Raw genomic sequence first — 27946 nt, 5'->3', positions numbered from 1 at the left:
ATGTCCTTCAGGATTTTCATGCCAGGCTGTTGTCAAGGATCTATACATGCAGTAGTTCTAAATTTGTTCCAGAATAACTGAAATCATAGATTACCGATCAGTGAACACCATTTACTGGGTAAATAGTCCTGCAGAGTCAGACACTATAAAATGCAGAAAGGAAGGAAGCCAGGGTTAAAATATAGACTATGCCATATGAGACCCAGAGAGGAAGTTAGGTTGCAAAATAAATTTAAAAAAAAAGGTTTCTGATCAAAGAGTTCCTCAAATCCTAAAAATAAATAAGAACATGCTGACTCTTAATCAACCAGTTAAAGATAAAGCAGTAGGTATTCTGAAATATACGGGGAGCAGGACCTAAAACCCTATAATTATGAATCACAAAATAATTACTTACACTATCAACCCAGTGCTCTCTATGCCATCAGAGCTAATAAAGAGGGTTTCTGCTAGTTCATAGGAAACAACCTTTTTGAACTAAAGATGTCCAGAATATAATTTTGCACATAGATATTCAATCAAACTGTATTGAATGATAGGTTATTAGGGTCAAAACCCCTCAACTCTATAAAGGAAACTAACTACTGTTTTATCTATTTGGCCCAACATACTCATCATGGAATATTTAGAATGCCCGAGAGCTATATGCCAGAGAGCCCATACCGGTAGTTATTTGTAAGCAAGTTAACAATTTTTTAAATGGGAGGAGAAGAAATTAAATAATGGCTATTTGAAGTCTTATTCTTAGTAGTGATATGAAACAGTGGTCTTAGTTTACACACCAACAATAAAAATATGTAATAATGCTAAACACTCATGGTGTGCTCTTATGCCAGACACTGTTCTAATCACAGTTATGTGTATATACTCAGTTCTCACAAAAACCCTATGAGTTATGTACTATTATCCCCATCTTACAAATGAGTAAACTGAGGCATAGAGAAGTAACTGGCTTAAGAGCACACAGCTAGTAAGTGACAGAGCCGGAATTCAAATACAGGCAGCTTATCTCCATCATCTGTGCTCTTATCCAAATATTTTGATGCCTCTCCAATAAGCTAATGTTTATTTCATTCTCTTTCATAAGCCCAGAATTTCTCCCAAAGAAAAGTGTAACAACACAAAACAAGTCTCATATATTCCATTGTTGCATATTTTCCTTGGTATATTTTAGTGACTGTTAATGTTAAAGGAAAATCTGCTTTTCACAGATCTCCAGCCCATGCTCAATTCAACCTATTCTTTCAACTTCTAATATGAAAAGCAAAATGGCAAATGTACATATATCTTAATTTTTAATTTTTATAAATATTTATTTATCTACTCATCTAAACTTTGAACAGAAATGGAGGAAAAATTGAACTCAAAAAGAATTTGAGGGATCCCTGGGTGGCGCAGTGGTTTAGTGCCTGCCTTTGGCCCAGGGCGTGATCCTGGAGACGCGGGATTGAATCCCACGTCAGGCTCCCGGTGCATGGAGCCTGCTTCTCCCTCTGCCTGTGTCTCTGCCTGTGTGTGTGTGTGTGTGTGTGTGTGTGTGTGTGTGTGTGTGACTATCATAAATTTAAAAAAAAATCAAAAAGAATTTGAACAAAATATAATTAGATCTTTACTTTATGTCCTTATGTTTTTTAACTGGTACATACTTGTCAAATTGTAAATATAATCAATTCCATGAACAATGACTTTCTGAGTGATAGAAGCTTGTCAGGTTTATTATCAATATATAGCAGGTAGTGGGAAAACCAGAAAGTCAATCTGCCCAGACAATGTCTAACTGCAGCTGCATTGGTCAAAGGCATCCTTATGATGATCCTGCGGCAGTTTGGCTCCTACTCCAAAATCCTATCTGTCAAGAACTGTGAAGAGTCTGAGATTTTTACCTGACATGCACAATCTTGGCTTCCACAGTTTCACGTATGATAGTAAAGACATGAGCCTCTGAGTTTGAGACAAAAGACTCTATGTGTGCTAGCACAACAGGCAGCATGAACTTTCATGTTCATATCAATGCTCTAATCTCCTAAATCTTGCTGTAGTCATAAATGAAGGTGGCTTAAGGGCATGTTGCACATGGAATGGATTTGCAATACAGCTGAGGAGTTCCAAGCTCAGGAAACCTTTTCTTTCTTTTTTTTTTTTTTTTTAAAGCAAACCTGCCCTGGGGCACCTGGGTGGCTCAGTGGTTGAGCGTCCGCCTTTGGCTCAGGTAGTGATCCTGGGGTCCTGGGATTGAGTCCTGCATCAGGCTCCCAGTGAGACGCCTGCTTCTCCCCCTGCCTATGTCTCTGCCTCTCCCTGTGTATCTCTCATGAATAAATAAATAATACCTTAAAACAAACAAACAAACAAACAAACCAAAACCTGTCGAATCATTAGCCCCAGAGAGAGATGATATTATACCCAACAGCAAACAAATCTGCCCTCAGCTCTGGGGAGAGAAACACTGTGGCCATCTTCCAAGTCTATTTCCTATGCAAACACCTTTGCAAAGATAGTCCAGACCAAGAACTGGAACTGTCAGTGGCTTGGTTCACAGGTCACAAGGAACACAAGAGATCCAGAGAACTCTTTCCTGGTATGCTTTTACTGGACTACAGCCATTTGTCAGCAATACACTGGTATGGCCATGCAGTGTAAGTGAATGAAGGCTAGAATTAATTTGTAGTGATTAAGTTTTTAATTACTTAAGTTCAGTAATTACGTTCTACCTATGATCCTCCAAACCACGGAAGCCTGGAAAGGCCACCAATGCTACTGACCCCAGAGACCAACCACCAGCCCACTACAAGTAAGAGTACACCTTGCTCTAACTACTCAGAAGAGCCAAGATATCCCTGAGAGATTTGTCCCTTCTCTTTCCCCCTAGTTTCTCTGCCCCCACTACCACCCAGAATGCCTACAGATTACCTACCTTTCTGCTTAATCCTTTCTGGACCTTTGACAATTTATGGAGCAAGCAAAATCTGTCTCTACACTATCTGTCTTCTGCCCGTTATCATTCCTTCTGCCTTAATATATGCTTACCCCATCCCACAATCTTGTACCTACACTAATTGGGTACATCCATAATGACTAAACGGTTTCCCTTGCTCACTCAGCCCCAGCCCTCCTCTCCTAAAGGATGGTTTCTTTTCTTTTCTTTTTTTTTCAGATAGGTATCATGTCCTCTAAGAAGGCTTCTTTGTTCATTCCCTCACACATATACCTGAGATGATGATGACAGCTGTCAATTCTTTGTTCTTCCACAAACTACTGTCTCCAGGCTTACCACCACCTTGTATTATTATTATTATCAGTCTACATGACAGTCTCCTTTCCTAAATTTTGAATGCCTGGAGGTCAGAGGGTTTCTCTTATTACTCACAAGTAACCAATAGCCTAACTCAATGGCTGGCATATAGTGACCATTTATAGAACTATTTGTGGGATGAATGAGTGAATGAATGAATGAATGAATGAATAATGCAGTCCCACTGAGCTCACTCACAACTGAACAGAAGTCTCACAGCAGCAAAGGCTTTAAGGCTAAGGAAAAAACCTCCAGTGGCCAAATAGCAAGCCCCATTTCAGGCAAGGGCCTGTTTCCAGCTCATGTAATAGCAAGAAAAGGTTACCTGTAGACTAAGGGTTTGTTACATCCAAACATTAATCCATCACTTGTTAAATACAGTTTGAGAGCAAACATACAAACATATAGGAACCTCTCACCATTCCTGAAGAATACAAATTATATTATTTACATTATAGCATTTCTTTTAAATTTTGAATATTTTAAGTCAAAGGAAGGTATGTGATCAAGAAGAGCATTAGCCTTATAGTTACTAAGAACTTATTCTTAATCTGGAAGGTAAGAAATTGAATTATAAGACAAATTTGCCAACTGGAAACTTTAAGAACTAATCTTTCATTGGTAGGTGTGTTCAAAGAAGTTGCAAACAATACATTTTGGTGGCTTAAACTAAGCTGAGTCGGTTGGTTTGTGTTCCACATGGAGTCTGCTGTAGCCTAGATGTTCTTCAAGCTTCCTGTGCCCTTAGGATGACTCAGCCATGCACCTGCAGACCAGGCATTCACTCCCACAATCTGCATGGCCAGGAAGGAGGTCTTGCGCCAGCAGTTAGGTGCTTTTGAAGAGACTAAAATTACTTTTAACTGAAACCCATCTGAACAATCGGTAGCCACAGAAAGAAGCATTGCCTACACTTAAGCAGATACTCCCCCAAAACACAGTTGCCATCAATCCCTGCCAAGGGAGTTTTCTGTGAGGAAAAAGACTGACCTTTAGCCCTGGGAAGTGTGAATTCCGCTCTCCAGTGGCATTAAAGAACCCAGTAGAGTCTCTCCCATTTTCCATTGAAGCTCTCACCTCCTCCCACACATTTTTGCTATACCAATATTTGCTTCCAGCTATTCAGCAGGTGACTGATAATTGCCACCTGCCTCTGTATTCATGCAGATCTGAAGAAACCTTGTCTTCTCTCCTGGTCTGTTGTCAGCTAATTTGCATCTCCCCAACCTTCAGAACCTAAGGTGACAGAGGAAAAGTTTTCTTCTCACCCCTTTCTACACATACCACTTCTATTCCTATTTCATTAGCCTTGGTGAATTACAAGACCAAATCTACACTCGAGCAGTTGGGAAAGTACATCTGTTCATTATGCCCAGATTAGAAAGTAGTGAGGGATTGGTGAATCCTTCTACTGTCTGCCTCAGGGAGGGGTGGAAAAGAAAGGCATTTTACTCACAGCTAAGTTCAAAACAAAGTAGAAATAGAGTGAGCTCCCCCAAAATGACTTTTCTGGAGATCATGTGTTGTTGAAGATGGCATCGCAGAGCATGAAACTATACCCACTGATGGGAAATAGCTTCATCTCTTTTTCCATGGATGTGCTTCCTAAGCCCTTGGACAAGGGGAAACACATCCATGAAACAATTTGGCAGAAAAATTTCTAGTCATTAGGATACAGTAAAAGTAATAGTGTTGATTTGATCACTTTCCAAAGGAGTTGTAATAAACCAGCCAAGAGGAAAGTTGTAAGAGTCAGGAGGTGGGAGGTGACACAAAAGAGGATTAGAAACACTTGTCCACACTCTGCAGAAGCTCAGCCTTCAAAACTGGTGTGACATCTGTTTCCAGCAAAGGAAACCAGAAAAAAAGAAAAGACAGCCTATGGAATGGGAGAGAATATTTGCAGATGATTTAACTGACAAGGGGTTAATATCCAAAATATATAAAGAACCCACACAACTGCATATCAAAAAAAATTAACCCAATTAAAAAGTAGGCAGAAGACCTGGATAGACATTTCTCCAAAGAAGATATACAGAAGGCCAATAGACATGAATAGACGCTCAATATTACATTCATGGGGAAAATGCAAATCAAAACCACAATGACATAACATCCCACACCTGTTAGAATGGCTAAAGTCAAAAAGACAAAAATAACAAGTGATGATGAGGATATGGAGAAAAGGGAGCCCTCGTGCACTGTTGGTAGGAATGCAAAGTAGTGCAGCCCCTGTGGAAAACAGTATGAAGGTTCCTCAAAAAATTAAAAACAGAACTACCATATGATTCAGCAATTCCACTTCTGAGTATTTACCTGAAGAAAATGAAAACTCTAATTCAAAAGGATATATACACTCCTATGTTCATTGCAGCTTGATTTATAATAGCCAAGCTTTGGACGCAACCTAACTGTCCATTAATAGATGAATGGATAGGGGGAGCTGCGGGCTTTGGTGCAGACATGGCCAAGTCCAAGAACCACACCATGCACAACCAGTCACGAAAATGGCACAGAAATGGCATCAAGAAACCCCGGTCACGAAGATACGGATCTCTTAAGGGGGTAGACCCCAAGTTCCTGAGGAACATGCACTTTGCCAAGAAGCACAAGAAGGGCCTGAAGAAGATACAGGCCAACAATGCCAAGGCCATGACTGCGCGTGCTGAGGCTATCAAGGCCCTTGTCAAGCCCAAGGAGGTTAAGCCCAAGATTCCAAAGGGCGGCAGCCGCAAGCTCAATCGACTGGCCTACATCACTCACCCCAAGGTCGGGAAACGTGCTCGTGCCTGCATTGCCAAAGGTCTCAGGCTCTGCCGGCCAAAGGCCAAGGCCAAGGCTCAAACCAAGGACCAGGCTGCAGCTGCCACCCCAGCTCTGGCTCCTGCTTCTACTCCTGCAGCGCAGGCTCCCAAAGGTGCCCAGGCCCCCACAAAGGCTCCAGTGTAGAGGCTTCTGCCTGCCAGTGTGAGGACGGAAGGACTGGTATGACCCCTGGGCTTCTGTCTGCATGGGCCTGGTGTCCTCCTGTGCTATTTGTACAAATAAACCTGCGTCAGGATCTGTAAAAAAAAAAAAAAAAAAAAAAAAAAAAGATGAATGGATAAAGAAGATGTTTGGCACACATACAAATATACACACATAAACACATGCACACAGTATTGCTCAGCCATAAAAAAGAAAGAAATCTTACCAGTTGCAACAACTTGGATGGACCTAGTAGGATGGACCTTCCTACTAAGTGGAATAAGTCAGAGAAAGGCAAGTACTGTATGATTTTACTTATATGTGGAATCCAAAAAACAAAATAGGAACTGACTCAAAGATACCAAAAACAATCTGGAAGTTGCCAGAGGGGAATAGGATGGGGAAATGAGCAAAATTGGGAAAGGAGATTCAAAGGTATAAACTTCCAGTTAGAAAACAAATGCCGCAGAGATATAATACATGGCATAGAGAATATAGTCAATAGTATTGTAGCAACTTTGTATGGTGACAGATGGTAGTTGGATGATCACTTCCAAATGTATATAAATGTATCATGCTTTACACCTGAAACTAAGATAATATCATATGCCAATTACACTTCAACTAAAAAAAAATCTGTATCCACCTGGCTGTTTGAGCAGTAGGTTTGTAGGAGAGCACGTAGAACTAGTTACTTGTACCTAGAATGAGAATGGGTTAAATTCTCAATGTTCACATTAGATATCATTGGAAAAGTTACCCATCGTGTTCCTTCCTGGAAACTAGGGTAGTCAGGGATGACACACTCAGGCTTCTCTATTAGGCCACCCGTGGTTCAAGGACAAAGGGATCGGCAGGCTTCCGCCAAGCATATACATTTGCAAACTGCTGCCACTTGGTTCCCAAGGCCAGAGGCTGGCTGTTGACAAAGGAGGCTGAGCGACAGACGTACTTTTTACTCTCCCTGCCGGGCAGGCTCTATGTTCTCAGGAAAAGCTACCGGATTCCTTAGAGAGCTACAGTCGGGTTAGTGAGATCAACAGGAGTAACTCAACATTTCCTTGCCATGATAAAAGAAATACTCTGACCAGAGTCTACCCTTGCCTCTTAGAAAGCAAAGCAAACTGAAAAAGAACTACCTTTGACAAATTAAATTTTAAAATCTTGTCTTTGGACAGTTTCATTGGTTATATAGGGGTTAGAAGTTCACAGGCCAGGGTTTTGAACAACTCAATAATTCAATTTTTAAATCTATTCAAAATAAGGTATGATTTCATAAGCGGCTTCATGTCTATTGCTTTGAGCAAGACCCATTAAAGTCTGCCTAGAAAAAAACATCATTTACCTCCAGGCAAAATGCCAAGTATACACCCCAAATAAACCTTATAAAACAAAACTTCTCTTCACAAGTGTGCTTTTCGACTCTTCTGCTGAAGATCATGTACTACACACCTTTAAAAATAAGACAACAGACCTAAAATGGAGTTGCTTATGCTAAGCAACACATCACCAAACTGAAACTGAATCAGAGTTTTAGGTGTCTGAGAAATGGAATCTTAAACCAGTCCATTAGGAATTGTCGGGTCAGCATTTATTAGGTAATCTGCCTGATAGACTCCTGGTCATCCACTAAAGGGAAATAACCTTTCATTAACTATCCACTTTATGGCCTAGTATGGCTTCCTGTTCCAACCCTTCTGCTTATAGAATTCTTTTATTTTGTATAGCTCTTTAGCACCTTTCTATCTGCTGGATAGGATGCTGCCCAATTCATGAACTGTTGAATAAAGTTAATAAGATCATTTAAACTTTCTTTTTAACAGCACATAACAAAGTTGAATTCATTCAATCCTCACTACACTCCCCTATGAATAAGTACCCTTATATTATTCATTTGTCAAATGGCAGAGCTCAACGTCACCAAGCTAGTATTTGGCAGAGAATTCGATCCAGGAAGACTGACTTCAGAGCCCACATTCTTAGTCTGTGCATTCTCTACTCTTATTTACAGCAAGATCTTCAGTGTCCATATGATTTATGATTGCACAGTCCTTAAAATTAGAGGCATTTGGCCCATCAGATATTCATTCAGTTTCAATTGCTTTGAGAAAGTGTTATTTGGGAATAAAGATAAATTTAGGAGGGCTATAAGTTTAAAAACTTTTTTATGATTTTATTTATTTATTTATTTGAGAGAAAGTGAGACAGAGATAGCATGAGGGAGGGGAGGGAGAAGCAGGCTCTCCACTGAGCAGGACCCTGGGATCATGACCCGAGTCAAAGGAAGGCACTTAACTGGCTGAGCCACCCAGGTGTCCTCATAAGTTAAAATTTTAAAAATTATAACTTCTAAAATACTCAGGCTTTTCCAATAGACAAGTGCTTCTCAGAATAACAAGATGCATGGACATCTTTGGCCACATGAAGGGCAGACAGGCTCAAGGAGAAACTGACATTTGATGTTTATGTATCAGGGCTTTATGTGTTACCTGATGGAATCTTCATAACACTTCCAGGTAAAAATCTCCATTTTTATTATTTCTGTTTCTTAGATGTAGAAACTGATGTACAGAGGCATTTGGTAACATTACAAATATCCATAAAATGGCATATATTTGAATCTAAGCATGCCTGATTCCGGAATCTATGGTCTCAACACCCTCATTTCCCGCAGTGTTACACAAGAGCACAAATATAAGGTGCATGGCTATCACCAAACACAACGAGGTGAGCTTGATCCAAATACAGCATCCCAGAATCTTCCAATACTCCTCGCAATTGTAGATTAATAATGTAATGATTATGTAATGTAGTGACTAATGTAATGGGCACTAGTGGATAAAGAGGAAAGAAAAGTAACTAGAGATTGACATTGTCACACAGTCCATATGTGCCACATTTGTGTGCAAGATCACTAGTGTGAGGGACCAATGCCACTCTACTTGGCTGAGAATCACAATCATTCTGGTGGCAGCTTCTCACTGCAGAACACTAGTTATCTAATGTCTCTGAGCCATATTTGTCAGGTTGTAAAGTGGAGATATAAACATCTCCTACTATATCACAGAGTACACATTAGTTATCACATTAATTATCTGTTGCTGGTGAAGGGTAGCAGAATATGCCACCCCAAAATATTTCACTTTAGCATAAGGATTACTTTGAGCTGAAGGCAAGTGAGAAGTAGATACAAGAAAAGCTCTCTGTCCTCTCCCTATTTGCCTTAAAGAAGGAAGTAAATGTATAAAGGTGTCCCCCTTCCAGAGAAATCTACATAAAAAAACCTTACCACTTTGCCCTTATCTATCATTATTTGCCTGCCCACAATGTACCAGCCTTGGAAGCTCAAAGTCCTTTTCCTTTGTCTTGTCATTTCTCTAAAAAAAAAAAAAAAAAAAGTATTGTTCTTTGTTAAGATTCTATATAAGCCCAAATTCTAACCACCCTTTGAGTTGCCCATCACTGAGTGCTCTAGTGCACAAGTTCAGTGCACATGTTAATAAACTTCTGTTTGTTTTTCTCTTGTTAATCTGTTTTTGTCAGTCTCATTTCCAGAGTCTCAGCTGGAAAACTTAGGAATGAAGTGGAAGAAAGTTAAGTTTTTCCTTCCCTACTCTGTATAACAAATTACTCCAACCAATACTTGGTAGCTTAGAACAATACAAGTTTATAATAAAATTTTCCACTGGAATCCAGAGATTGTTATCTGAGTCTTCTGCATCAGGGTCTCTCACTGGCTGCAGCCAAGGCAATCTGAAGGCTCAACTGGGGAAAGATTTATTTCCAAGTTCATTTACATGATGGTTGGAAGAATTCGGATCTTCTCTAGTTACTGGACTGAGGACCTCAGCTCCTCACTGGCTATTGGTCAAAAGCTGCCCTCCTTCCTTTGCCATGTGGCCTGTATAATATGGCAGCTAGCTTTAAAGCCAATGAGAGGGATCCCTGGGTGGCGCAGCAGTTAAGCGCCTGCCTTTGGCCCAGGGCGCGATCCTGGAGACCCAGGATCGAATCCCACGTCGGGCTCCCGGTGCATGGAGCCTGCTTCTCCCTCTGCCTATGTCTCTGCCTCTCTCTTTCTCTCTGTGACTATCATAAATAATAATAAAAAAAATTAAAAAAAAAATAAAGCCAATGAGAGAGTCTACCAACAAAACAAAACTCACAATCTTTTGTAATCTAATTACAGAAGTGATATCCTACTGCTTTGCCCTATTTTATTGGCTAGAGGCAAGTCCCCAGGTCCAGTCTGCATTCACGAGGAGGGGATTACAGAAGACGTGACTATCAGTAGGCAGGGATCATTGGGGGCCCATCTTAGAAGTCTACCTACCACACACAGGCAGGCAGTGTGAGTGGGGATCCACCAAGTGACATGTTTGAAAGCACTTACAAATCTGGTAAAGTTATGGTTGCTATTCAAACATGGCATTTCTCTTACAGCTTAAATTTTCAAAATGAGAATTGGATATAATTCCATTGATTCATTGCATTCATTGCATTCCATGCCAATTGATTAGAATGTGAGCTTGATCAGATATTGGCACTGTGTGCCTGAGAAAAGAGCTGCCTAAGAACACGTTAGCTACTTTGTCTGAGGGTCTACAAGCTAGTTGAGGCCAGGAGCTATGCTGGTTTTCTTTGTTTTCATTTTATGCGTGTATGTGTTTTTTTAAACCATGTTATTTTAATTTAGGATTAAAAAAACAGATTGTAAATAATAGTTTATAATTCACTGATTTTGTTCTGGTCTTAAAGTGTTATTTTATTATTCTCTATAACATTTGATTATTGTTTTCTAAGTTTTGATTAAACACTTTATTGTTTTAGCTTTATGGCAAAGCACACATGTAAAAAACTTGTAATTGAATTTTCTGCAGGAAAAATAACTTTTTAATGAGCTTTTGAAACTCTAGTTTCTTACCCCTTTTACTCAACCACCCCATTGAAATCAATAGTTTGGAAGTGCTTGGGTGGCTTAGTGGTTGAGCATCTGCCTTCAGCTCAGGTTGTGATCTGCTTCTCCCATTGCCTATGTCTCTGCCTCTGTGTCTGTCATGAATAAATAAATAAAATCTTAAAAAAAGAGAAAGTCTATTTGTCTTAAGTTGTATCTGAATATTAACCTTCCTAGTTCCTAACACTCTCAATCAGAATGAATTTTTACTTTTATCTTCTCTCAGCACTTGCTTATCCCTCTAGTGAATTACTTGGAGTACTCTAACTGGTATTAGTTCTGTGCATGTGTGTATATGCGTGCCTACACATATACATCTCCTGCAAACAGATTGTGAGTTCTTTAAGGGCAGGACCTGTACCTTGCTCAACCTTCTGTTCAAACAGCTAACACAGCACCTTGCATAAAATAAGTGCCCAGTAAGTGTTTGTTGGATTGCATTTCTCTGTCCTCTGACACATTATGCCAACTGTTGCGGCTCATGCAACTTCTCAACTTCCTCAATTCTAAGAAGCTCAGCTAATAGAGCTTAAAACCCACAGATTGCAGAAAGAAGATAAGATAAAGCACACAGAATGAGTCTTGAAAAGGACATATTACAGATGGAATTGACATTGACAAAACATAAAAAATATAAAAATGTAACAGAACTGATTAATTCTGTCCAGTAAATAAATAAAATTAAGTAACGTCCCCAGTTAGTTGTAGACCTATTACTGCTGGCCCAAGCAGGGGTAGATTCCTACAAGCTCTTCTGATCACAGAGTAGGACCATTCAATCTGGCAGACCCAGACAGAACTTTGCTGAAAGTGTCTGATCCTATCTGAAACTATTCAGTTTACAGAATAGACAAGTTGGGCTCCATTTGCAAGAGTTCCAGTGCCCTGTCTTGAGAGAGACATATTTTATTTGTTTGTGTTGGTTCATATTTTTCAGTTGGATGTGGGGAGGAAGGGCAATGATTGGAAATTGATTTTCTCACCAAGCATCACGCATGGTCTTCTACACTTAGGAAAGGCAGTCAAGCCAGAATGTGCTCCAGGTGTTGGATCTACCTATCACTGGGACTCATTTCATTCTTTCTTCTTCTTTTTTTTTTTTTTTTAAGATTTTATTTATTTCTTTGAGAGAGAGAGACAGAGATAGTGAGAGAGAGAACAAGCAGGGAGGAGAGGAAGAAGCAGGCTGAGTGGACCCTAGGATCATGACCTGAGCCAAAGACAGACACCTAACCGACTGAACCATCCAGGTACCCCGGAACTCATTTCATAGTAAATGGCTCTTTGGGATAAATTCTCTAGTTGTTGTGAAACACTTTGGTAGGCTTTTTAGTGGGATGATATGGACAGAGTGGTTGGTGCAAAGTGAAGAGGAGAGACGGTTGAGATGAGTAGAAAATAACTTTTATCTTCAAAGTTGCTTATAGTCCAGTAAAAGATTGACATAGCCACACTAGTAAGGGATGTGGTTTGTGTGGTCAGAGGGTGGAATTTAGGCGATTTCTAACTTCTACATTTATGACATTCTATGTTCTTTTCCCTTCAGGTATTTGCTCTATCAGCCTTACTAATGGACTTCCCAAAGCAGACGTAACAACCACGCCAAAGACAAGGTTATTACCTTTAAAGAGTTTATAAGCATCTTGTGAAGAAATAATTGATCCTATGAAACAGAAATCATCTAAAATAGTCTTAAGTGCTATGTTATAGAATAGTAATACTAAATGTAATAGAATCTCACCCATAAAGAAAAACTTGGTGTTGACTTGAGTAATTGGAGATGTCGCAGAGGAATTAGGACTTGAGGTAGACTTTGAAGAAAGTGAGGGTTTATGATGGGGAGAGAATTCCAAGGGATATTTCACCCACTAGCATCACAACCATATTGTACAAAATATTTTTTTTAGAATGTTATCATTGGTTCTTAAGAAACCTTGTGTATTTACAAAACTTTTATAAACTATTGATTTCTTTAAAAAAATTTTTTTTATTTATTCATGAGAAACACAAAGACATAGGCAAAGGGAGAAGCAGGCTCTCTGTGGAGAGCCTAATGTGGAACTCGATCCCAGGACCTCGGGATTGGTTTTAGATTAAAAACTTATTTTGAGGGCAGCCCCGGTGGTGCAGCAGTTTAGCGCCTCCTGCAGCCAAGGGTGTGATCCTGGAGACCCAGGATTGAGTCTCACGTCAGGCTCCCTGCGTGGAGCCTGCTTCTCCCTCTGTCTGTGTCTCTGCCTCTCTCTCTCTCTCTCTGTGTCTCTATGAATAAATAAATAAAATCTTTAAAAAAAAAAAACCTTATTTTGACTTTTCATGTTATAAACTTTAAGTAATAACAAAACTTAATTTGGAGTATTTCAACTTATATTCTTATATGTAGGAATATTAGGCATTCTATTATAAAAAGGATTTCCCATGCCCTATTCATTTATTCTATTAGTAACCATTATGTAAAGATTTGAGTTTTGGATCAAAGAACGTGTGCACACAAATCAGAGATCCTTTTTTCTGCTTTTAGTGAGCTAACATAAACAGTTCAGACTGAGAGACCTTAGTGATTATATAAGTTAAACTTCTCATTTCACACACCAGTAAATGGTTAGTTAGCAATACAATCTACACTAGAACCCAAATCTTCTGATACCTCCTTTAAAGTACCTCTCACTGCAACAACCTTGAAATTCTGCCCCTGTGAAGGCTCTTGGGAGAGAGCAATCACTTCCTTCTTATGTTTTGTAGGAAATGGGTGGGGAGAGGTACTGTAATTTCATCCCTTGGGCCTCATTAATAGTCACTTGAGCTTAGTAAGGGAGATGACTGCCCAGGTAGCTAGCCAATTTAGATCTGTCTGCAGACTTTCCTAGGATTTCCATTCCTTCTCCTTCCCTCTTGATCCCAGGCCCCTCTGGCCATTGGCCCACAATGGCAGATTCAGACCCACTGGATGTCCCCCTCATTTATCCCCATTCTTCTCTTGGAGTTCTAGTAATAATTGGGTAGCAAAAGGGAGCCTACAACATGAAAACCCCATCAGGGCATGATTTTATTTATTCAGTTCATTTCTGGGCAATGCTTGGCACATAGTAGGTCCTCAATATTTTCTGAATGAGTGGCAATATTGTTTTCTTCCCTTTATTCAGTTAGTCATTTTCATTTGTTGGGATGGCTACAGTTGTACACTCTTTTTTCTTTTTGGTCACTTCATTTAGTCTCTGGGCATATGAGAATAAACCAGACTAACCCTGCCATCACCCTCACCAGGATTAGCTGTCATCAGGGGATAAGTAGATGTAACTCAGATTCTTTCAGAAATTTTCTCAGAACTCCATTTGGAGATGCAGATTTCTTTTTTCTAATTATTTCTAACTAATATCAACTCTTTTTTAACCTCCCCAGAAAGATAATATCTTTAGTGATGTCTTGTCTATCTCAAGGGTTATATTATAAAAATGGACTGTAGAAAGCAAAACACAGTCAGCAGGATCAAAAGCTCATGAGAGAAAAATTATTGAGGCAGTCCTAAAATAGCACAAAGTATAATCTTAAAATATTTTAAATATATAAAGCATGATTATTGTAATTTAAATTTCATGTAAATATTTGTGAAGTCTATCTCTTAAAAATTTCTAGAGGATGTCCACTTCTAACACTAACCTACTCTGATAGGATTTCTCTTCAATTATTTCTTCATCTGCACAAAAAATAGTGTTACATCGTTTTAATATTATAAGGGAGATTCTCCTACACTATTATTTCAAGAATCCTATACTTCTTTTAAGTTTTTTTCCTAATCATTCTTTATTAGCTAAAAACTGAATGTTTATTTCATTTTTCATGGTCCTATGTTTCATTACCAAGAGTCTCCACAAATTGTGTGGGTACTGACACTTCTCACAAATTATCATAGTATTCTAAAAGCATAATTTTGAGGATAGGGCTGCTAGGTGTACTGAGAACGTGAAGTGCAAATAAATCTAATCTCTGCACATTCACACATGTATAGGGATCAAAATCATCGTGGGATTAAATCAAGCCTGTTCATACAAGTATTTACCTATTCATTCAGCACACTTTTATCAAGTGCCTGTTATACACCGGACTCTGTTCGGAGTCCTGTTAGAGTAAATAAAATCGTGTCCTCATTAATCTTTCGGAGAGAGTTTTCCTGTTGTGCACATGGGTGTGGGGGAGTAAGGGGGTGGGAACCAGACTTGCCTGACAGTTTGGAGAAATAGAGATTTTAACATCAGAGAAGCACAATTTTTCAATTGAGTATTAGCTATCTCGGGTCTTTCAAAAGTAGTTCCCTGACCACTTCTCCCATGTAGCTCTTTCTGTCTCTCACCTCTTTCCTACCCTCTCCCTTTTAAATTATAAAGATCATGGGTTTTAATATATTCACATGGTTGTACAACAATCTTAGTATATGTGCTGCCGAAGCGAGCACAAGGTTGTACAACAATCACTGCTATCTAATTCCAAAACATTTGATCACCTCATACCATTAGCCATCACTCCCTATCCTCCCCTCTTCCTAGTTCCAGGCAGCCACTGACTAGTTTACTTTCTTTCTCTATGAATTTGCCTATTCTGGACATTTCATATAATGGAATCATACATTATGTGGCCTTGTGTCTGGCTTCTCTCACTCAGCATAATGTTTTCAAGGTTTATCCATGTTGTGTTATGTATCAATATTTAATTCCTTTTTATGGCAGAGAATTATTCCATTGTATTGAGATACCACATTTTGTTTGTCCATCCACTGATGGACAGTTGAGTTCTTTCTACTTTTGCAATATTATGAATAATGCTGCTTGTGAACATCCACATACAAGTTTTTATGTAGACATACATATTCAATGCTCTTGAGTACATACCTAGAAGTAGAATTGTTGGGTCATATGGTTTAGCTTTTTAAGGAGTTGCCAGACTGTCTTCCAAAGTGTACCATTTTATACTCCCAATTTCTTCATATCTTGCCAATATTTGTTATTGTTCCTTTTTTAAAATATCATCATAGCCTTCCTAATCGGTGTGAGGTGATATCTCATTATGATTTTTGTCATTATGATTTTGATTTGCACTTCTCTAATGACTAATGATGTACAGCAAGTTTTTATATGCTTACTGGCCATTTGTATATCTCCTTTGGAGAAATGTCTATTCAAATACTTTGCCCATTTTCTGAATTAGTCATCTTTTTATTAAGTTATAATAGTTATTTATATATTCTGAATCAAGCTCCCCTATCAGGTATATGACTTACAAATATGTTCTCCCATTCTACAAATTGTCTTTTCACTTTATTAATGGAGTCTTCTGAAGTACAAATGTTTTTAATTTAGATGAAATCCAATTATGAATTTTTTCCTTTGGTTTCCTGGGCTTTAGAAATCATTGCCTAATGCAAGATTATTTAAACCCATGTTTTCTTCTAAGAGTTTTACACATTTAGCTCTCATACTTAAGTCTTTGATCCACTTTAAGTTTTATATATGTTGAGAGGTAGGGGTCATCTTTATATGTGGATGTCTAGCTTGCAGTACCTTTTTGCTTAATTTTTAAATTCCTCCATAGTAGAAACCGTATCTTCATTAATCTTTTGTCCACTTCTTGGGTTATATGAAAAACAGCATATCTTTCATATAAAAAAATAAAATTGTATCATCTCAAAAACTTCACCTGGAAATACAATAGTTAATAAGATTTACTGTATTTTCTTTGTATATCCACTCCTGCCTATAGACTTAATTCTAACTTTCACTGACTCTTAATTAGCAAGTAACATGTAAGAACTTGCAAGATCTCAGGCTTATTCTCAGAACTCAGCATTTCATTTCCATAATGTAATCATCTAACTATAAGGATGTAAGAAGACACTTTCCCAATAAGCTTTATTTATACATAGGAATGAAAGAGAGGGATTAGGTAATCTAAGGAAGCAGAAATTAATATAAGAATATGATTTGAGCTATAATAGAATAAAGTGGATGCTTTTCTAACATATGAAACAATCATTCACAGTGTACTTTGTAGCCTGATGGGAAGCCCTGGATCCTATTAAAATATTACCCATAGCCATAGCAGTCTCCAACAAACATGTTACATTAGTGATCATTGTTACATTTTCTAATTTCAGTAATTATTGCTACACGTATTGCTTTTAATGAGGTAAAAAATATGGGACTCATAATGGTAATAATTGAATTTTATTTTTGAATCATGATTTTATTGGCAATTCATGTAATAGCAGCAACTGTAGGACCCTTTGTAGTATATTCACAATTGTTGTCCAAGTTCATTTTTTAAAAATATTTTATTTATGTATTTATTTATTTGAGAGAGATACAGAGAGTGCACAAGCAGGGGGAGGGGCAGAGGAGAAGGGAAAGAGAGAATCCCAAGTAGACTATGTACTGAGTGTGGAGCCCAGTGTGGGGCTCAATGAGGGGCTGGATCTTATGACCCTGAGATCATGACCTGATCCCAAAGCAAAAGTCCAACACTTAACCAACTGAGCCACCCAGGTGCCCTCAAATTCATTTTTTAAAAATAAGTATTTTACCACAGAAGATATACTCAAAATTAATAAATACATGGAAATATACTTAAATACTACTAATCATTAGGAAAAGGCAAATTGAAACCACAATAGCATTCCAGCAGAGACCCGTTAGAATGGTTATAATTTTATTTATCCAAATTCATTTTTATAACAACCATAAGAATAGCCAAAATCATTTATTATTCCCATTTTTTGGAAAGAAAAATTACTAATTGATCATTTTTATTATAAGATATTTCTAAAAAAAAAAAAAAGATATTTCTAGGGGATCCCTAGGTGGCTCAGTGGTTGAGCATCTGCCTTTGGCCCGGGGCATGATCCTGGAGTCCCAGAATCGAGTTCCATATTGGGTTCCCTGCATGGAGCCTGCTTCTCCCTTTGCCTATGTCTCTGCCTCTCTCTCTCTCATGAATAGATAAATAAAATCATTTTTTTTAAAAAAAATATTTATTTAAAAATATTTCTAGTGTATTGAAAAGTACTGAGAATAATTAAAGTATAAACAAGACATGTTAGCCAACTTTCTCATCTCACCATTTTATCATACTTAGTTGAGATTTTTTAAAAAGAACTACAATATTACAGACACAATTGGAATCTTTGTTACTCCTTTCCCAGTTCCATTCCTTTTTCTTCCTCCTGATGGCAGTTATTTAGTCTTATATCATTCTTAAGGATATTTTCACTACATATATATGCATTTTTAAACAACGTATAGGATTGTTTTATATGTTTTTAACTTTTATGACCTCATACTCTGTTAGTCTACTGTTTGTTCCCCCCAGCCCCGCCCGCAGCATTATATTTGGGGAAATCATCCCTATTGATATATGTTTCTCTAATTCACTCTGTTATATCACTCTGTTGGATGACAAGAACACAAGTTTTTAAATCTATGTTCCTCTTGGTGAATATTTAGATTCTGCTATGGCCTGAATGTTTGTATTCCCCTAAATTCATATGCTGAAACTTATTCTCCAATGTGATAGTATTTGGAGGTAAGGCCTTTAGGAGATAATCAGGTCATGAAAGTGGAGCCTTCATGAATGGAATTGGTGCCCTTTTAAAAGAGACCCTAGAGTGCTTTCTCACCCCTTCTTCTGCTATGTGAGGACACATCAAAAAGACAACCAGAAAGTGGTCTATCATGAGACACTAAATTTGCTGGCACCTTGATCTTGGACTTGCCAGCCTCCACTACTGTGAGAATTAAATGTCTGCTGTTTGTAAGCCACCCGGTCTATGGTATTTTATTATAGCATCCCAATGGACTAAGATTCTCTTCAAGTCACCACTATTATTAATACAAATGATGAAGCAACAAATATTTTTATGTAAGCCTCCAGAGCAGTTGGGTAAAAATCTCTTCAGTATGTAAATTTAGAATAGAAAACCTCAGTCAAAGGACAAATGTTAATTTGTTGCCAATGTTATTGCTTTTTTTCTTATCTAGAGACTATAAAGATGTCTAAATGTTTAAAATTTTTGCTTCTCATATACAGTCTTTAATCCATATGAATTTATTATTGTGTATGAAAGAAGTAGGTATCCAACTATGTTTTTTCCAATGAGAATAGTTCCAATTTTCTTAGTTCCAGTGATTGAAAATTCTACCTATTTCCCATTAATTTATAATAGCACTTCTATCATGTACCAAATTTCCATTTGTATCTTGGTTTCTCTCTATATCTTTCCCTAATAATTTTTCCCTGTGTCAGTATCAAGTGTCTTTATTATTATAGGTTTATAACAAATCTTAATATTTGGTAAGGAAATTTCTGACACTTTACTTTTATCTTTAAAATAGTTTTGGCTATACCTGGTCTTTACTCTTTCATATATTTTTTGATCAACTTATCAAAATTCATGAGAAGTCTTATGGAAATGTTGACTAAAATCACATTGAATTTGAGAATAAATCTTCACAAATGAAGTTTCAGTTAAGTTATTGTGACTGTCCACCCACATACATGGTACATCTCTCATACTCTGTAGAGATACCTTTAGAGATTTCAACAGTGTTTTATTTTGCTCCATAAAAATCTTTCATATATTTTATTAGATTTATGCTAGACTCCTTCTAGTATTAATTGCTGTTTTGAATTGGCTATTTCTTCTATCACATTTCTTTATTGTCTTTTACTGTCATATAGGAATGCAATTTTTTTTTGCAAACTGATCTAAAATACAAGAATATATGTATTACTTTTTAAATTTTAATGTAGATTATCTTGGATATATTACTTAGACAATCATATTCTCTAAATATAGGAATAGTTGTCTTTTCCTTCCTACTTCTTACATTCCTTATTACGTTTTCTTGTCTTATAACATTGCCCAGAATAAAAGTGAAGATATTGGCTATCTTTCTCTTGTTCCTGGCTTTAAAAATAACCATTTATTTGATGTTTCTTTAGCTTTTGATCTTATAGGCTACCAGGATCAATATGTATTCTTACTATGAACACTTTTAATCAACATTTCTTCCAAAGTTATTAAGCATTATATAAATTAAAGTGCACAGAAACAGCCTCATAACAAAATGAGATTTTAATTTCAAATAAAGCAAAATTGATGCATAATACCATCCTAATTCTTCCTCTGTTAAAAATTTACTTAGGCCACCAGTTAAATTGATAAATGCATTCCAAATCTGTCAAAGGGTAACATAGGAATCATTTTCAATGATGAAGACACACATTATAATCTTCTATTAGATCGGCCCTTAAGAATTAAGTGCTCTTGGGGCACCTACGTAGCTCCACTGGGTAAGCATCCAACTCTTGATTTCTACTCAGATCATGATCTCAGGGTCATGAGACTGAGCCCTGCACTGGACTTTGTGATGAGTGTGGAGCCTGCTTAAGATTCTCTCTCCCTCTCTGCCCCTCCCCACCAACTCCTGCTCTCTCTCACTAAAAAAAAAAAAAAAAAAAAAAAAGTAGCTGTTCTTTGTTTATTTTTGAGGTATAATTGACATACAACATTATATTAGTTTTAGGTATACAACATAATGATTTGATATTTGTATATACTGCAAAATGATCACACAATAAGTGCAGTTAACATCCATCATCATACATAGTTACAAAATGTTTTTCTTGTTATGAGAACTTTTAAGGTCTACTCTTTGTAACTTTCAAAATATTGGCCTTTCCAAGCACTTTTGTAGCCAGTTCACCTCAGCAAGAAGGAGAGATAGTCCTGAATACATGAAACTACAAGTCTCCTTTCATAATAAAATATTTGAGATAAATTCTTTAATTTACTATACATAATAATGAACACTTAAGCTACTTGTGAGAAAATTAAATTGTGAAATGATTATGACCCAGTGCATCAGGCAGCATGTGAAAATTGAGAAGTACAGTGTAAAGGACAGTACCTCCAGTGGGTTAAAGCTCAAGCCCTGGGACCAGCCTGTCTTGGGTGAAATTCTGGCTGTCTTTTAAAAGCTACAGCTGGTGACAGTTTTCTGACTTCTTTGAATCTTGTTTTCCTCAACAGAAAATGAAGCTGATACTTTCACTATAAGGTGATATGATTATTACATGAGATAAAATATGCAAAACACAGTATATGGATGGCAAATATGTAGAGCAATGTGCATGTTAACTACTACTAATTATTACTCTAGGTCCTCCGAGATTCTAGAGTTTCACTCTCCATCCTTATTTCTAAAACCAGCTTTTTGGAAACCAGTAGACAATATACAAATATCATTTACTTCAGCATTCTGAGAAATGCATTTAATGGCTTGATACTGAAGATTTTTTTTAAAGATTTTATTTACTTATTCATGAGAAACACAGAGAGGGAGGCAGAGGGAGAAACAGGTCCCTGCTGGGAGCCCGATGCAGGTACTCTATCCCAGGATTCCAGGATTCCAGGATCACGACCTGAGCTGGCTCAACCACTGAGCCACCCAGGCATCCCTGAGACTGTGGATTTAAACAAAGTTTCAATCTCAGGAAAAATATGTTATCTTACTTAATACCCATTTATAAGGACATAAACTAATGCACTCCTTTCTGAAATTAGGATTAGGGCTATGTTTCTCTGCAGAAGATTGTAAATACTTCTTATTAGGCAATAAGAAATATGTGTATGTGACTTCTAAAAAACACAGAGTTCTATTACGTTTCCAACAGCAGCAAATGCCAAATTTCTGATATTAAGCACCATGTATATATTTGCTTTTTTTAATTAATTATGTCTCTTCTTTTTCTTACTTTTTTATATAGTTGTTTTTGAAATTGTGGCCTGAATCCCAACTAAATAAAAGGATAGATAGAAGATAGATAAATAGATGAGATAGATGATAGATAGATAGATAGATAGATAGAGAGATATCGATAGATAGACAAATAAATAAAAGAGAAGTACCCGAGCATAGTCTGACCCTCCATGGAAAGCTCATAGTAAGGTTTCCACTGGTTTAGATTATAGAGCATCAATGCAAATGGAAAAGCGGAGTATGATGCAATTGAGACCTGTGGCTAATTTTAAAAATTAAAAGCATAATCTCTTTCTTCATTCATTCTAAGTCATGTTTAGCTGTATTTGGGGGGAGGGGGGATTATCTGCTATAAACCAGAGCTACTTTCCTCCTGGCTGACATTCCTGCCTTCCACTGGCATTGGTGGTACAAGGAGTCTCTTTCCTTCCATCACTTGTGATGGTCAGCAGATGCTTTTGTGCCTTCATGTCGTTCTACCTCAATTCTTCACAAAACTACTTACAGTTGATTCCCTATTGAAAGATGATAAGAAGTTAGAACACAATTGTATCAGACCAGTATTAAGGTTGAATTAACGTTTTCTCTTCCCTAATAAAAATGTTTACATATAGTCCTTGTTTTAGGCTTTCCATTTATGCATTCAAAAGAGCAAGGATGTTTCTCCCCAATACAGGAAAAATGGATTCCATTATCACTGCTGGTTTCTTTGAGTCAGGATTGTATGGTAAGACATCCACAGGTCCTGCATACCCTTTGGAAACAGTAAAAAAAAAAAAAAAAAAAACTAATGCAATTTTTAGCTGAGCTAGAAAATCATGACCTTGCCAGAAACCTGTTTTCCTCCCTTAGCACCATTCTTTTCACTAGACACCTACATGCCCAACAAAGCTTCGACCCTGATTAAATTTGGGATCTGGCTTCTCAGTGCCCACACCTAGACTGCATCTGTAGCTTCAGGAAATCTCAAAATTGAGGTGCTCAGAGATCCGGTTGTGGCTTCTGACACTTCCCTTGAGAAGCTCAAGGGACTTTCAGCTTCCTGTCCCACTTACAAATACTTCACAGAAAAAATAAGAGCACATCCAGCCAGAATGTCTCAGCATCTCCCCCTGGAGCTTTTCTGCATGTCTCCATTTCTACCATCCCTCCCTTCCCACCGCAGGAAAGGAGACACCCCTGTGCCCAGTAACCTTCTCCTGACGCTGTGAGCCCGAGCCCCTTGGGGACCTCCTTCGCTGTCTCTCCTTCATACCCACCGATCCAGCATATGCTCTTGTCCCCTCAATCTGCAAGATTGTGTGAGTATCTTCCCACATGTTAAGAAATCCTTCTTCAGCTATGGCTCTCTCCTCCCTGTTACAGTCAACTGTGACTCTATTTTTCAATCTCTTTTGCAGGCTCATCTTCTTTCAACAAACCCTCTGGTGGCCTCCAGGTCCTGATCTTGGCCCTCCTGATAGTGTCTGCACTTGCCCCAGATCATCTTGTGTTCATCATGTCTTCCATCCCAGAGACTCAACACTGTAACCCTACTACACACCTACGTTGACCACATATACTACAAGCCAGCCCCACTTGAATTCTCCCAATTCAACATGTTCAAAGTGGTCTCACCCTCGCCCTTATACATCTGCCATCTGCTCTGCCTCTTGTACTTTTCTGCGTTAGTGAGGGCCGTCATCATCCTCCCTGGGCACCCAAACCAGAAGAAGAAGCCTCATTGCTCAATACCTGCTGGAATTGTCCTGCCACAACATCTTAGGGAGTCTCCCTGGCCTCCATCATCTTCCTTCCTATTCATCTGGTTGCTCTATCCCACTGTCTCCAGTTATTTTGTTTCTTGTCATTTCTAATGAACTCTTATGCCTGATACTCCTCCCCGTGGAACAAAGCCAAGCGTTCAAGAAATGTAATTTACTTCAGCCTTTATAACTAAACAATTTCAATCAGTGTCAATTGCAGGTAGCCTCAGTTATTTCAGCCTCGCCTGAAATAACTGCCCCTGCCTCCCCTCTCCCAACTTCCCATGGGAAAATAAAGACGTGCAGAAGACAGTGTGTACTCTGGGGAGCATTGGGAGTATGTGATCTCTCCCTATGCCAGACAGGATGTGGAAAAATGCTATCCTTGATGCTATCCTACCCGTCTACACATGCAGCCATCTCTACTTCTCCCACTCCACACATGTTAAATAGAGGGAAAATCTACGTGGCTTATCCCCTCTCTGGGCTCTATCCTGAAAGCAAGCCATAGTGTGTTGTGCTCCAAGGCCGCTCCTGTCTCTCCAGGGGTACAGTCATGTATCCATCCCACCTTGAGGACTTAGCTTGGGACAGGACGGGGTGGAAATTGTCATATCTGAGAGTCAGAGAACACAGCATGTGTGATGTCCTTCTAGACACACCCAACATCCAGTAGTCCCCTTCCTACACTTTTTCTCCCCTAGCCCAAATATTCTTAACTAAATCTGTGCCAAAAGACTATTTTGGTTGCCATTCATTGATCTAAATCTAATGTTTTAAATAAACTTGATGTCCTGGGATATTCTGGGCTTAAACTTTTGAGACTCAAGAGCCTTCAGAGTTTAAAAAGCCTTATTTCAGCTGTATCATTCATCCCCTGAGACAACGGACACCACTCACAATGAAGGAAAAGCAGTATGTCAAAGGAAGGAGGGAAGCAAGGGAAAAAAACCCCACTAACATTTCCTGGCACAGGATTTCATTCCTGGGTGTTAGGTTCTGCATCCCTAGGACCTCTAGCTCTTTGCTCAGGGACCAGGTCTGTTATCTCAAGTTCCCCTTGACTGGGAAAGTTCCAGGAAGGGTACCCCTAACTCTGCCTCTCCTTCACTCAGTCTCTTCCTCCTTCACCTCATTTCTCAAATTGCCTTCTTACCTTCATTCCAGTGGTTAGATTCATTCATACCTTCATTCCAGTCTTAGATTAGCTAATTCACCAAGGAAGATTCCTAACTTCTTCCATTTTGCCCCCAACTTCCTATCCTGCATGATGACCAAACTGGAATTTCCAACCACAAATCTCATTAAGACCCTTTCTTGCCTGAACCCACCAGTTGTCTCATCACCTTCAGGACAGTTTGGGGGAACTCCTCAGGGCAACACAGAAGGCCAGATAGACAGTGGCCCAATGTGGACCTCGCCTCCAGCGCACTTTACCTGAGGCAAATGGCTGTTCTCAGCAGGGTCTCTAACTGTGTCCTCTCTACATTTCTTACATTTCATTCCTCTTCTTGATAAGTGTGATCCCCTCCCCACCACCACCCGCCTTAACACCTCACCTCCCCCACTTCCTTCAGAACACAGACGGGAAGTCACTAATAGCAATCAAATGATGTTTTTGATAAGCAACCTTCCAGAGGAAATTTGTTTTAGTCTATCAAAAAGTGGCAGAATAATCATTGTTTCTTTGGATTTTGTTTCATTCCCAGTTCTTCTCCCTTTACTTAGCTTAAAGATGGCCACATTTCTTATGGCTTTCTAGAAGGGATGACACCCCCTATGTTTGGCTTTTAAGCCATGCATACTCAGGTCCTGAAGAGACTCTAAGCGGATCCCTGATTTGAGGAAAGGGAGCAACACAGCGAGCATGATGGTGAGCCCTTAGTGCTCTACCCTCGGATAGGTTCGGAAACTCTAAAATCAGGACTGTGCCTTCCCTTGTGAACCCGGGGGGTCAAGCATCAGGCCCTAAGATTCCTGTGACCAGAAAGGTGCAAGAACAGAAAGAAAAAAAAAAAGACCTGTGCGGTGAGTCCAGAGAGCAACCCTGAAACTGCTGCATTTCCCCCAGGCCCCGCAGGGAATGAGTGGGGCCGCAGAAAGGCAAGCGAGGGCTTCCTGCTTCTAGAATGCTGAGGGAGTAGGGGATCTTGTCTTTGTGCCCTGAAGAAAATCAGGATGTGGCACGATACTAAAGGAAGGAGGGAACATCCTAAATTGACTGAATTTACTTTCTACTACACAAAAGAATGAGGCATTTACAATGAAGTCCATTTCAGTTATACATAAGGCTCCTCCCTACCTGCTTATAGCCTGAGATTCATACCTGCACTTGTCCCTCCTCCAAATATAAACTGAGAAGCACTGTATCACAAACTTTTGGATTTTTGGAGGGACACAAGATGACTGATCTGATGGATCTTTTCTTGGGACCAAGCAAGAAGGGTTCCAGTCAGACTTGAGATTTCCTAGAACATACAGACAACACCAGAGAAAGGATGTGATTATGTTATTTTTAAAAGAGAAGATTGGCCTATAATCTTCCTGAAGTTGTAGTTCATATTTACTCTATAATTAATAATGTACACACCGTGTGCTTTACTTTGGAGAAAGAGGTTTGGGCCAACCCTACCCTGGGTCACCCCCACTGCACCCCTAACTCAGCCTGCTCCAAAGACCTAATGATCTAACAGCCAACCCCTCACTTGTACACAGCAGCAGCTCCAGTGCCTGAGCCACTGGATGCAGAGGACACAAGGCTTTTCTGCAAGTTCAAGTTTGTAGACATGTCTAAGTAAAAGACTAAAGGATTTTCTCTTTTACAGTGAGAGGGAGATACACGGTCATGATTATCCTTGTATGCAACCTGAGAAAAAGTTTTGGCTCTTCTCAAAGTATCCACTCTTCACTTCCTGAAAATATTTGATCAGCAGGAATTATTATTTTGATGATTTAAAGTCTGGGCTGGGTATTAAGCACTTCTTGACAAATATCCCAGGGAGGAAAAGCTGGTGAAAAATTATCAGTTCAGTTGCCTATGTCTCTGTTGGACACCACAGAACAGAAATGGCCTTCTGGTTTTTAACTTTCCAGATACATTATATTGCAACATTTTTTTATGGAATGATGACGGTTTCCAACTGAAGTGAGCCTTGTTGCCACGCTTCACACAGAATCACAGCTTGTTTCAAAGAAGTCCGAATTCTTTACTCTCCATTTAAAGAAAGCAAAGCAAAATTATCACTCTTTTAACTGCTAGGTTTCAGAATGTTAAAGATCTAGTAGAGTTGTAAGATGTAAGTTGTAGAGAGAAAATCCAAAGAACATATTCACGCATGCATGTGCACAAACACCGATTTTATGAGAGGTGGTGGTTACCAGGGGGCAGTATTTATAGCTCTGAGTAATTTATAGCTTTTAAATGTAATGTTATAATGCAAATAAAGTTTTTTTTCTACCCTAGTGATGAGCTCATGAATAAACCTGAAAAGGATGCTAGGCTGGAGGCAGAGATGGGAAGAGCAGGCTGGGAATGAATCAGCATGCGCCTGCTTTCTCCTGCAACTGTCACTACAACCATGGGATCAGTTCACCGCTCAGCATGAGGACTCGGGGCACAGCTATGTGTGACATGATGCTGAACAATTCCCATCCGAGGCAACAGACCAGGAATGCTGCTCAGCCCACCGTGCAACAAAAATGTATGAAATCGCATTAGCAGAAAAACAAGATTTCTGGGTCTTACCACAGAAAGGCTTTTCTCCCTCCTAGATGAATGTTCACCTCTAATTGAACAACTGTTACCCTCTTTATTTCTACCTGAAAGTGGCTTTTACAACTCATAATTAAGGGCAGGATCTTTATAATCCCATCATGATGGAACGTCTTTTTATGGCTTGAATGCAGTTCATTAACAGGATATTTAGGGCTGTTTTTTTTTTCCCCCAAGTGGTTAATTGGACTACAATTCATTTGCATGTCCTGAACATGTATGTTAAATCTATACAAGAACCCCATTTAGCTACTTTCTAAAACTCACTCTGGAAGGCTGGAGTCCACGATTCTTGTAAAACAAATACTACATGAAGACTCGATTTGTACTTGAGAGGAAAATCACATCAGGGAAACAGCTAAAATCTAATCAGGTGTTCTCTAAATTGATAAAATAAAATTGTTT

The 27946-nt window shown here is 38.7% G+C and overlaps 2 long non-coding RNA genes and 1 pseudogene across 2 annotated transcripts in view; 2 read left to right on the top strand and 1 right to left on the bottom strand.

Moving 5' to 3' along the window:
* The window catches only part of LOC111090647, a 39464-nt gene extending 35019 nt beyond the window's left edge, over positions 1–4445 (bottom strand). The window contains exon 1 of the long non-coding RNA XR_005353056.1: positions 4283–4445. This is a non-coding gene — a long non-coding RNA (uncharacterized LOC111090647). The remainder of the gene's footprint in view (positions 1–4282) is intronic.
* Positions 4446–5741: 1296 nt separating this feature from the next.
* Positions 5742–6346, top strand: LOC476217 (annotated as a pseudogene).
* A 6393-nt stretch (positions 6347–12739) lies between these two features.
* LOC102155165 lies at positions 12740–25748 on the top strand. The gene is made up of 3 exons (XR_005353055.1): positions 12740–12829; positions 23190–23325; positions 23425–25748. It is a non-coding gene; the product is annotated as an uncharacterized LOC102155165 (long non-coding RNA).
* Positions 25749–27946: the final 2198 nt, after the last annotated feature.

Source organism: Canis lupus, chromosome 1 (genome assembly GCF_011100685.1).
Source record: "Canis lupus familiaris isolate Mischka breed German Shepherd chromosome 1, alternate assembly UU_Cfam_GSD_1.0, whole genome shotgun sequence".
Taxonomy (NCBI): Eukaryota; Metazoa; Chordata; class Mammalia; order Carnivora; family Canidae; genus Canis; species Canis lupus.
This window is presented reverse-complemented; position numbering and strand designations above follow the sequence as displayed.